Here is a 12,847-nt window from a genome sequence, read left to right on the forward strand (position 1 = left end):
TCAATTATGTAAACAAGTGATGGAAGCTTGATAGCATTGCTAGAAGCCTCTTCATCATCCGGGTCCATGTGCCATGCACAAAATTATACTCCTTCGTTCCTAAATATTTGTCTTTTTACAAATTTCAAACGGGCATATTTTAGAGTGTAGATTCACTCATTTTGCTTCGTATGTGTACTCCCTCCGTTCCTAAATATTCTATTCGTCTTTCTAGAGATTTCAACAAGTGACTACATACGGAGCAAAATGAGTGAATCTACACTCTAAAATATGTCTATATACATCCGTATGTGCCAGTCCATTTGAAATCTCTAAAAAGACAAATATTTGAGTAGTCACTCATTGAAATCTCTAAAAAGACAAATACTCCGGAGTATATTTAAGAACCGAGGGGGTAGTGCACAACCGCAAGGGAGACTCAGCCCGGTCGTTGCGCCGCATTAATAGTGAGTAATGAGCAGTCAAATCATAAGCCCCACCTTTCCCACTGTAAGTTTCTCTGAAGAAGCAACCATCAATACGCTCTTCTTTGAATCCGCTCATACTACTCCATCCGTCACTGTTTATACAGCGCGCTTCAGAAAAAAAAATCTGTGGGACAAAGGCGACTAGCGATCGGCCTGAAAAATAGCATTGGTAGTTATAGCACGACGTCTATTACTAGAGGGAATAATGCGTACACACATGCATGCAGTGCTTCCACCCCGGGTACACACATGCATGCACTTACTCCACTCCGTAGTAGTACAGTACATGGAGAGAAAATTGTGGACTTGATTGCGGTTACCACGCCCTAATTAATTGAGCATTAAACCAAACACATCTAAAGTCTCTCTGGTGGTGGAAATGCATTGAGAGAAATGCATCATAATGAAGCGTGCCCTGTAAACTGTGACGGAGGGAGGAGTAGTATGAAGGTGCAAAACCAAGTACGCGTATGGCCAGTCGGTCAAAGCACCTCCTCTTGGCATATCACTGACATGTGAGACAGGAGTGTGAGCAAACCGATCTCAATTGACGGCAAAGAGCCAACCCGCCGTTCCTTGAGAGAGACGAGGAGCGAGAACACATAGACGGGCTCGCACGGAGGCCAGGATATATTCGAGCAAGGTTGGTTGATCGATATCATTCATTACATGTTGGGCTGCCGTTTTCTGCCCTTCTCCGGAATAAACATGTACTTTATCAGAGATAAAAAAATAAGAGTACAGACGCTCCACCATGCGGTTCTAGTAGTAGTACTACTCGTACTACTGCGCTTGGCTCTTCACCTCTTCGTGAAGTCGAACAATGATGGTACTCCGCATGTTGGGTACTACAGTGTATGCCTCTGACAATCTAACACCGAATGGACTGATGCATGTCCACCGAGGGTAGGTTGCATTAGTCAAAAGGCGTAAGCGAGCTTCACCTTGTCCTGCAAGCTTCTCCTCGTTCTGCGAGTTGACGGGACACACCAAAAAGTAGTGCTAGTCCATACTCCCTCCTTTCATGTTAATATGGCTTAATCTTTTTTGCGGGTAAATGAGAGAGCTTTATTCATATATAAGCATTCCTAGGACGATCGGCCAAGACACTGGTCACTAGGAAGCGAGGTACCCCGCAAAAAAAGAAGTAGGAAGCGAGGTGTTTCATCAAGCCAGCTCTCGGCCACATTCAAAGTGTAGCAAGCACGGTTCGCACAAAGATGCGCCGCAAGGTTTGCTGACCTGTTTACATGCTGAATAACAAAAAAAGAGGAAATATTACCGAGTGCTACTATTTGTAACAGGATATGAGCCAGAATTAAGCGAGAATTGTGGCGAGTGTTCCATGCAATCAACTTCCATTATCACATGCGAGAACCCTCGAAGGGAACCAAATGTGTTGAAGATTGCTTTATCACATTTTAAAATTATAATAAGAGTGCAGACGCTCCTCCATCCGGTTCCTAGTACTAGTATAGTACGTACCTTTATAGACTATAGTAGTAGTACTAGTAAACTTTGCGCTTGGCTGTTCGCCTATTCAGGAAGTCGAACAATAATAGCACTAGTAGTATAGTGTATGCTTCTGGCAATCTGACACCGAATTAACTGTTGCACGTCCACTGCCTGAGCGAGGGAGAGCTTGCATTAGTCAAAAGTTTCTCCTTGTCCTGCGAGCCACCGCGCGCAAGCTTCTCCCGTCCTGCAACCTTCTCCTCGTTCGGCAAGTTGACGGGACACAGCAAAGTAATGCTAGTCCATACTGCCTCCTCTCCGGTTAATATGGCTTAATTTCAAACGAGATAAATACACTTTCTGTCACTGAATATTTGTAAAAATACGGATTGTGGACTTCATAATACGCTCATTGCGCTCAATATATATATTTTCCGGTGATACGGTCACTAGCTCGTGACCGAGTATGTGTGTGCATGCACGAGTAGGTTGAGCACTTGAGCGGGACCGTGTGTGTTCCGTCGTGTGCTCGGACATGCATGCATTAGGGTGTCGCGCGCGTTTTTGCGTCCATGTGTACGTGTGACTGTTGCATACACGTAGGGGGAGTACGTGTAGGGGCCACTAAGGAGCAGTCAAATCACACAGTAAGTTAGTCGGAAGAAGCAACCATCATTTCACTCTTGAATGACACGTACGCAATATAAAATGGTTGATATGGAGAGAAAAAGAAAACCACTATATATACACTAGCAGGAGCCTAAGCTACAAGCCTGCTTGCTTAGGTTGCTCTCTTCACAAGCATAGAACGACGGGCCTGATCCCGCAGCTGGGGGAAGGGAACAATGTTCTGCGTAGACGCGGTCGACATCGGCGAGGGAGAAAACCCACAGTCGGTGCGTCCCAATCGGGGGTCACCGCGGTATGGGCCGATGCCGCGTCCCAACCGCCCTTCTAGCTACAGCCCGACGTCCCAGGTAGTCCATCTTCCTTTTGGAGCCGGCTTGCTCCACTGCCGTAGCTCCATCTCCATGTCGATCTTTCTCTACTTCTACCGGCTTCTACTTGTGATGAGTTTATGTCTCATGAACTAGTGCCAGTACTATTATTCTAATCACACTTCTTCAATATCTTTGCCATCAGGGATGCTCAGGTCGATTTTAGTGGAACTGCACAAAAGCATCGTATGATCCGAGGGTGCCAGCCGTCTTTCCTTCGACAGGTTCTACCTGGCCAGGAAATTAAATCATGTTTAGGGTTTAGGGTTTAAGTCGTAGTGACCCCATCAGTAGTTTTTCTTTCGTACACGCTCTCACAACTTTTTTCTTTAGTTGTGAAGTAAATATTGGCTATGATCTGTGAATCATTGAGATGCATCAGCATGCGTGTTAGTTTTCCTTTGTATTTGATGGAATGTTGTAACGGGGCAACCTTGGAATAGGAATGAAAATGGAGTGGAAAGTTTCCGTTTTTCCGGAGAAAAAATGGAAACGGAGAGAAACCAACGTTTCGTTTCGTTGGATCGCGCCATCGAGCAAAACCAACATTTAAATCACGTCTGTCGTGTTCGTGTCTCACCCTCCTCCACGGCTCGACCCCACACGGTCGCTCGGCATGCCACTCACCGCAAACCGAGTATACGATAACTTTCCCGCCTGCTTGTCGATGGATCGCGCCATGGAGTACTAGCACTACTGGAAGAGATTGATGAGTTGGGGGAGGACAGCTAGCTGTAGCACGGACTCCCAAGAACTTTTTACATGCATGTTGTAGCCGGCTATTGCGACCTTTGAACGCGGAGCAGCCGCGTGCACCCGGAAGCGGCGCGGGCGACGCTCTCTCGGCCGGCGCGCCGCTTCAATGCCGGCGCCAGTGAGAGGTCGCGTCCGCTCTGGCCGGGCATGAATGCGGCACTGACCGTTTCGGGCGGGAAGCACGCGCGGGTGATGAAGAGGGTTCGGGTTGGTCAGGACCGGCCGTGGCAGCGGTCCGGACGTGCGCAAACAAGAGATGTTGTACGTTAATATTGCTGCGTATATAATTAACAACGTAAATAATGTGCCAGTTGGACAAATATGATTGGAGATGGAGATGGAAATGGAAATGGAATTTTACGTAAACACGGATATGCATGTCTATGTCTATGTGTGTGTGCGCGACGACTCTCGCGACCTGGAAGCGGGGGCGTGTTTTTGATCGAGTTTTCTTTCTTGGTACGTTAGAAAATCAGTTTATCTAATTCACATCTAGATGTTATTTAAGGATATCACATCTAAGCTCCCACAAGTATATAATGTAGCAACAAGAAACAAAAAAACTAGGAAAAAAATAGACCACAAACAGAGTGGACATCAACTTAGACTATGTCACATCTAGATGTGTCCTAGACAGACCCTTAAAAAATTGTCCGCCAGTTTTCGTTTCTTTTTTCCGGGAACGCGCGTATTCTATTTAAAACCACTGCTATGGAGAGATTTTTTTACTCCATTATAGCCTCTTGTTTGATAGAGTTTCTCGCGTCTCGCTCTCTCACCCTCTCCATATATGTTACACGCTGGAGGCTCAGCGTTCATTTGCTAGGGTTTGCTATATTCACAGTCTCTCACCCTCTCTTCACCAGATCTAAACAAGACTGCGTTGGCCTCTTGTCTCTCTCTCCCCCTCACAGCTGGTGAAGGAGGCGTCCGTATCCCGTCGCACCGGGAAGGGGAGGAGGTGCAGCGTTCACTCTATCGCCTTCGGCGAGGGAGGCAATCCACTGCCGGCTGCGCTGTTCTCTTTCACCCAGCGCCTGTGCGGGAGGGCCACCGACCCCTTCTTCCTCGCTGCCGTACGTAGTGTGGGCAGATCCGGCCTCCCGCCGCACGCCTTGCCACATCCCGACGACCCTAAGGTATAAGTTTCTTTGAAACCGTCGTTGCTCTAGCTGCATGTGGATCTTTTTCGATCTGTAGTCGAATCTAGGTCTTGGTTCAAAGAGGAAAGAAGGGTGCGGTGGGCTGGAGCAAGAATCTAGGACGTGGTTCAATGAGGAAAGGAGGGGCGGAAAGTAGTATAGACTGGCTATCCAGCCGCTTTGTAGGTCGAAAAGGGAAAAAGGGGGTAACCCAGTACACACATCTGTAAGGAACCGATCTCTTTGTTGAAAAGGGAAAGAAACTGGGGGGTCGGGTAGTTTGTGCAGGACTAGATTTGCTGCCCTCACATAGGAAGAAGGTTCAAAGAGAACAAATATGGGACCAGCGCATATATGCTGCTTGGCTACATACTCTGCATCACCCATTTATACGTGTGGACGCACATGGTGCTGGCATGTCCCATACAGCTATTTTGCTGTTGTTAATCTAAGAATGCCGCCGGAAAATTGAAGCAATGCCACTGTTAAAAGTAAATTACATTTTTAACGAATGTTGTTTCAAGAGAATGTCTCTGTTAATATGAATCAATGCAACCGTTTTAGAAATGCTACTGTCCTACTTTGTTTTCCATCCAAGATAAGTTAGATGCTTCTTTCTGTCACCGTTTGTTTCATCCTCCTTTATCGGCAAGTAATTGTTTCCTTTTTTGCCTCTGTTAAAACAGGGCTATCGATTCAACTTGTTGCTATTGCGACATTTTGCTTCGCTACTCGAAACACTTATGTTTTAAGAGTGTTTTGTGCAGTTCAACTTGAATGTCACACCGGTGACTTTGCTTAATTTTGGTGGAACTGCACAAAAGGAGATCGAGATTTGTTTCCAGTCTTCGTGGCGAGTTGTTTCAAATCTTGGTCTCAACCACATGATGTGCAGTGTGCTTTGAGATGTTGTGCTACTTGTTTTGGTACTGTTTTAAATAAATGTTGAATTGAAGCTATTGTATTGCTGTCTTTTCCCATTAAGTAGTGAACAAAAATGGGACCAACCCAGACATGATGCTTGTTGCTTTGTTACAACAAATTCAGCATCACCCCCTTTATAAGCCAGTAATTGATGCCACTCTCAGAATTAACTACTGAATCTTATTTCAAAACTGCAACACTTGTTAGGGATTGGCGGGATTACCATTTTTGTGGCCGCATGTTTCATCCTCCTTTATTAGCCAGTAATTGATTCCTTTTTTGCCTCTGTTTAAACAGGGATATCTATTCAACTTGTTGCTATTGCGACATTTTGCTTCGCTACGCGAAACACTTTGCTTGATTTCAGTGCAACTGCACAAAACGAGATTGGATTTCCTATTCGTGTTGGCAGATTCGTATTTTATCTTGTCCGTCTCATGAAAGGTCAGTACAGGCCTTCATCCACATGATTGTGCAGTGTGCTTTGAGATGTTGTGCTACTTGTATTGGTACTGTTTTAAATAAATGTTGAATTGAAGCTATTGTATTGCTGTCTTTTCCCATTAAGTAGTGAACAAAAATGGGACCAACCCAGACATGATGCTTGTTGCTTTGTTACAACAAACTCTGCATCACCCCCTTTATAAGTAGATGGAAGCACATACTGTTGTTGCGCCCACTCTCCCCTGGAACTGTTTATGCTTTTCGTTAATCTAATGCCGCTGGTAAAATTAAGCAATGCCACTCTCAGAATTAATTAACTACTGAATCTTAGTTCAAAACTGCAACACTTGTTAGGAATGGTACTATCCTGCTTTGTAGTTCTTTCTACATGTTTAACCAAGGTATTGTTAAGATAATGTCTCTGTTAAAATGAATCAGTTGCATTGTTTTAGGAATGGTACTTTTCTGCTTTGTCGTTCTTTATACATGTTGAAACAAGGCATTGTTAAGATAATGTCTCAGTCAATATGAATGAATCACACTGATGGAGAATTGCTACTCTCCTGCTTTGTTTCCCATTAAGATAAAGTAGATCAGTAGATGCTTTTCTTCTGGGAGTACAAGTCATCAACCGTTATTTCTCAGTAATTGTTTCCCTTATACCTATTGTTGCTTACAGGGATATCAAAATTAAAGCTCGGTTTTATTCCGACTTCGATTTTAGTTGAACTGCACAAAAGGAGCCAATGTGTCCAAGACAAACTGCTGCATTACTGGGTCCAGTTGGTCGTTCCACTTTGCAGAAAGAAGCAGTCACTGTTTGCGCTACATTACAGAAGGAATGACCGAGAAGCTTTACAGAGTATTATTAGACACCGGTGACATGACTAGTCTGCAGAGACCATTGGCAATTTAACAACACGTGGAGTGCCCTGGGCAAAAAGTGCCCAAACAAGTACAAGAAGCTACGACAGGACTCCACGATCATAGGCATTACATATTTTGAATGGGAAAAGCTTGTCAAAGTTTAATCATTGATGTTAGCAAGAAGACGTTAGTTTAATATATTGGAATTGGAAAACCTTGTCAAAATTTGCTCATTGATGTTAGCCAGAAGACATGCATTTGATATTTTGAGTGGGACGCCCTTGCTGTGAGCAGCGTCGAGTGTTTTTTCCTATTCCTGTGTTCAGTTTAGAAGTAAATAGTTACTCTGCTGAGATATTCCTGTGTTAAGAGTTTGTTCTGAATATTGTCTATGTAATGCCAGGCCTTGTGTTTGATTGCAAAGTTGAGCTTGGAATGTTGTGGCATGCGGCATCACGAGCTGTTCACCGTGCCTCCTGAGAATAATGCTTCGTATTGTTTTGCATGTCGATCTAATGCCACTGATTTGCTTGTTAAGAAGATCATCCTCTTTTGTTGTTTCCGTGCTTAAGAAGTTCATCGTCTGATGTTTCATTCATAGCCTATACGACAAGTCGGGTAGGTTAGACGTGAAACCATATGATCTTCCGACCAACTCATGATATTAGGCCGTGATTGGATCGTCGTTTTCCAACCAAAACCGCTTGTAAAACTGACGCTTGTAAATTAAAGCAGATGGTCTCGGGCGAAGGCGCTTGGTTGGTCGATTTCGACTAGTAAAATATCGGAAGTACTTCACACACGATAAAAACGCTGAACGACACTCGGACGATTGCTAATCCAGCCGTTAGCTGCTGTTTCAGCCTTGCCCATGGATGGCATGATACGCACGTCGTGCATGTATCGTCTGGTAATGTCGTCCATATAGCAGTGCTCGTAAAATATACACTGGTCTCTCAAATTACACGCGTAACCCGCCGGTTTTACTTACAGACCTCGGGCCCTCGGTTTCATTACGCCTGTATTTTACGCGTTGTTTCCGATGACGAGTAAATTACACTTGTATGTTAATACAGGTTTGAAATAAACCAGAGCTCCCAAGCGCGGCCTTACCGTTTCATGCCGTCTCAGTTTCTCGAAGGTGCTCATAGGTGTCCGATGATCCTGGCTTCCTGAATGAGCAGCGGGCGCTGTATCAGACCATCCGTAGGGCCCGCGAGGCCCTCTCCGTTGTCCTTCGAGTTGTTGCGCTCGCCGTGGCGCCGAGCATTGTTAACATCGTCAACGAACATGAGGATTCAGGAGATGACTTTATTTTGACTGGATGACACTAGGGACCCACTAGGGCCATAGCCGTACGTACGCAAGTGCCTCCTTATTATGTACAACTATATTTTTTTTGCTTTCTCCTGGTTTCCTGACATCACGGTCCCACACCATTGTCAACCTATGTAGTCAATATAAACGAGAGAATTGCACAAGGTGCGGCCGACAGCTGGGACCAAGCAGCTCGAGCAGTATTTGTGTTTTTGAGGCGTGAGCACTGCAGAGTTTTTCTTGGCGATGATTTCGTTGTTGTTCAGAGGAGAGCAGGGTATTAACTGGGCGGGCTGTGGCCCGTCTAGCCCAGGCCAGATATCCAGCCCAGATACTAATTTTTTCAAGATGAAAATGGCTAGCCCAGCTATACGTCTTTTTGAGGAATACCCAGGCAAGGTCAACTTGTTATTCTCCGCCCCGCTGGGCTGCAAATCTTTCCTAGGAGGGATGCATTAGGCTTAACAGGAAAATGGGCTTTAAAAATAATAAATGGGATGTAATTATAAAAACTGGGCAGTAACTATAAAAAATGCACCAAACACGAAATTAGTTTATAAAATATTATTTATGGATTTTGAAAATCTTAAATTTTCATTGTTGCGCGCGCAATGTTTCGTTGGATTTTTACGTAATACAAATTTATATTTAATCTGACTAGAAATTTCGGGATAAAAATATTTCGGATCCCATCAAAATGTGGGAAATTTTATTGAATTCTGTCTTCAACGGTTGGTTGAATTATTAATCGTTGTCCTAGCTAGAAAATGGGTGTACTTTTAACAAACTGTAAATGGGCTGTTGTAAATTCCATTAGAATTCAAAAATGGGTTGTACATTCTTACAAAACGTAAATGGGCTATAAGTTCTCTGCCACACACTTGTGGGCCTACTAAGTGACGCGTCCCCTAAAAAAATAAGTTGACGTGTATGCAAGGCTTTGTCAACTTATTATAGTCAACACAGGGTTCTAGCAGCAGTGGCCGTTGGATGTCTATCCAACGGATGTCGTGCTTCCTCTTCAATCTCGGATATTCTTTGCTTCGGCCGCACAAAAAATGATTCCTCCCCCTGACATCTGGGGCGCACCGTTTCGGAGGCTGACTTGTGGGCCTACTAAGTTGGAGCCTACCAAGGGCTTTGTCAACTTAGTCAATATGAACGATTCTAGCTCCAGTGACCGTACGATGTCCATCCAACGGCCGTAGTGCTTCTTCAACCTCTGGTCTTCTTGCTCCAGCCGCCCAAAGCAGCGCCGGTCGTGCCGCCTGCTCCTGCCTCCCGTGGCCGGCTGTGCTGCCGCGGAAGCCTCACCGCCCCCTACTATTCCCACCGCTGGCCAGGCCCTGCGGCGACGGCAGCCTCACACCGCAGCCGAACGAGTGAACCCTCATACTCCTCTCCGCGTGGGCATCCACTGCCGCGTCGTCCCCTTCCTAGGCCTCGCCGTTGTCCACCGCCCTGGTGCTCTCGGCGCGGCGTGGTCAACGTGGTCAAGGAACGACTTCCATCGGACGTGGACTGTACGTGGAGAGGCTGACAGCTGGGTCCATGGCGGCAGCAAGGAAGTGCCTCCTTATTACGCGGAAAATAATGATTCCTCCACCTGATAGCAGGGACCCACCGGACGGGCCATCGTATTTCGTGAAAAAACGTTTCCCCCCTGACTGCTGGGACCCACCAGCTACACCTTCGCACGCAAGGAAGTGCGGCCGGGCAAAAACAAAAACGATTCGCCCCCTGACTGCTGGGACCCACCAGCTACATCTTCGCACGCAAGGAAGTGCGTCCGGGCAAAAAAACCCAAAATGATTCGCCCCCCCTGACTGCTGGGACACACCAGCTACATCTTCGCAGGCAAGGAAGTGCCTGACAGTCGGGACCCACCTGGTCGAAGCGTACATAGCGTTGTCATTCTGGTCGCGAACGTGTACGTACATATATACTGGTCGATGTAGAGGCGCGCACGTGTCGTAGTAGAGGCGCGTACGTGTCGTAGTAGAGGTGCGCACGTAGCATGTACACGTACGTACAGCGGCCAGGGTGCAAGAATGAAAATACGGCCACGTACGCACATACGGGCAGGGTCTCGAACGCCTACTCGCGCATACGTACGGCGAGGGCTCGTGTACATGGCTGGGTTGGAACGGAGAAACAGCGCCGTCGCCGTGTTCATGGGGAGGCAACGGAATGCGTCGTGTTCATGGGGAGGCAACGGAATGCGTCGTGTTCATGGGGAGGGGTGTGGCGTACCGCAAAACGGAGGAAACGGACCTCCTACGGTCGAAACGGGGGTCCTGTTGATCGGGAGGAGTGTGGCGTACCGCAAAACGGAGGAAACGGACCTCCTACGGTCAAAACGGGGGTCATGTTGATCGGGAGGGGTGTGGCGTACCGCAAACGGACCACCTACGGTCGAAACGGGGGTCCTGTTGAGCGGGAGGGGTGTGGCGTACCGCAAAACGGATGAAACGGACCTCCTACGGTCGAAACGGGGGTCCTGTTGATCGGGAGGGGTGTGGCGTACCGCAAAACGGACGAAACGGACCTCCTACGGTTGAAACGGGGGTCCTGTTCATCGGGAGGGGTGTGGCGTACCGCAAAACAGGACTCCACGGGATACTGTTCATCTCCACCGTCGACCTCCTCCAGCCTCCACGGGCTAGCGTCGACCTCCTCCAGCCTCCACGGGCTCCTGTTCATCCAGCCTCCACCGCGCGCTACTCCACCGGCTACTGTTCAACCACCCCTCCACGGGCACCCCTCCACCGTCTACTGTTCATCCAGCCCTCCACACCACGGGGTCCTGTTCAACCACCCCTCCACGGGCACCCCTCCACCGTCTACTGTTCATCCAGCCCTCCACACCACGGGGTCTTGTTCATCCAAAGGCAACGCCACCGCTCATTGTTCATCCACCCCCCCCCCCCCCCGCAACGCTCACTGTTCATCCAATTGATCGGCTTCAGTTAGCAGCAGTAGCGAAGGAATCGCTCGATCGGGTTCAGTTAACAGCCATCGATCGATCGCTCGGGTTCAGTAGCGTGTAGCCTGCAGTGCAATCGCTCGGGTTCAGTTAGAGCCCAACGCCTCGCTCGGGTTCAGTTAGAGCCAACGCCTCGCACACATGCGCGTACGTGTACGAGAGAAACGCGCATCGCTCGGCCCCCTACATCCCACCGTAACTGGGAACTCCCCGAAATTTTCCTCCCCCTCGCTTCTACCACGGTTTTTTCCGTCATGGACGGCCCAAAGAATGTCATGCAGCTGCGTCTCCGGCCCGCCCAGGACGAAAAGCCCATTTTCTGTCATGATTTTTTGTCATAGAAGTAGGAGCCCACCACATCTATGATGATACCGGGTTTTGTCACAATTATCGTCATAGAAGTGTCATATGTATGACAGCAAAAAATTTCGTTCGGCCCAAAATGTCACGGATGTGTCTTTTTTTTGTAGTGCCTTCTGGTTGCATCATATACAACTCTTCTTTAAGATATCCATTAACGAATGCAGTTTTGTTTATCCATTTCCCAGATTTCAAAATGCGGCAATTGCTAACATGATTCGGACAGACTTGTCTAAAACCTTTCGCGACAAGTCGAGCTTCGTAGATCGTAACACTACCATCAGTGTCCGTCTTCCTCTTGAAGATCCATTTATTCTCAATGGCTTGCCAATCATCGGGCAATTCCACCAAAGTCCATACTTTGTTTTCATACATGGATCCTATCTCAGATTTCATGGCCTTAAACCATTTTGCGGAATCTGGGCTCATCATTTCTTCCTCATAGTTTGTAGGTTCGTCATGGTCTAGTAACATGACTTCCGAACCGGATTACCGTACCACTCTGGTGCAGAACGTACTCTGGTTGACCTACGAGGTTCGGTAGTAAATTGATCTAAAGTTTCATGATCATCATCATTAACTTCCTCACTAATTGGTGTAGGCATCACTGGAACTGATTTCTGTGATGAACTACTTTCCAATTCGGGAGAAGGTACAATTACCTCATCAAGTTCTACTTTCCTCCCACTCACTTCTTTCTAGAGAAACTTCTTCTCTAAAAAGAATCCATTCTTAGACCCAAAGATCTTGCCTTCGGATATGTGATAGAAGGTGTACCCAATATTTTCTTTTGGGTATCCTATGAAGACGCACTTCTCCGATTTGGGTTCGAGCTGATCAGGTTGAAACTTTTTCACATAAGCATCGCAACCCCAAACTTTAAGAAACGACAGCTTAGGTTTCTAGCCAAACCATAGTTCATACGGTGTCGTCTCAACGGATTAGACGGTGCCCTATTTAACGTGAGAGTAGCTGTCTCTAATGCATAACCCCAAAATGATAGTGGTAAATCGGTAAGAGACATCATAGATTGCACTATATCCAATAAAGTATTGTTATGACGTTCAGACACACCATTATGTTGTGGTGTTCCAGGTGGCTTTAGTTTGTGGAAATATTCCACATTGTTTT

The sequence above is a fragment of the Triticum aestivum genome, chromosome 2D (genome assembly GCF_018294505.1).
Source record: "Triticum aestivum cultivar Chinese Spring chromosome 2D, IWGSC CS RefSeq v2.1, whole genome shotgun sequence".
Lineage (NCBI taxonomy): Eukaryota > Viridiplantae > Streptophyta > Magnoliopsida > Poales > Poaceae > Triticum > Triticum aestivum.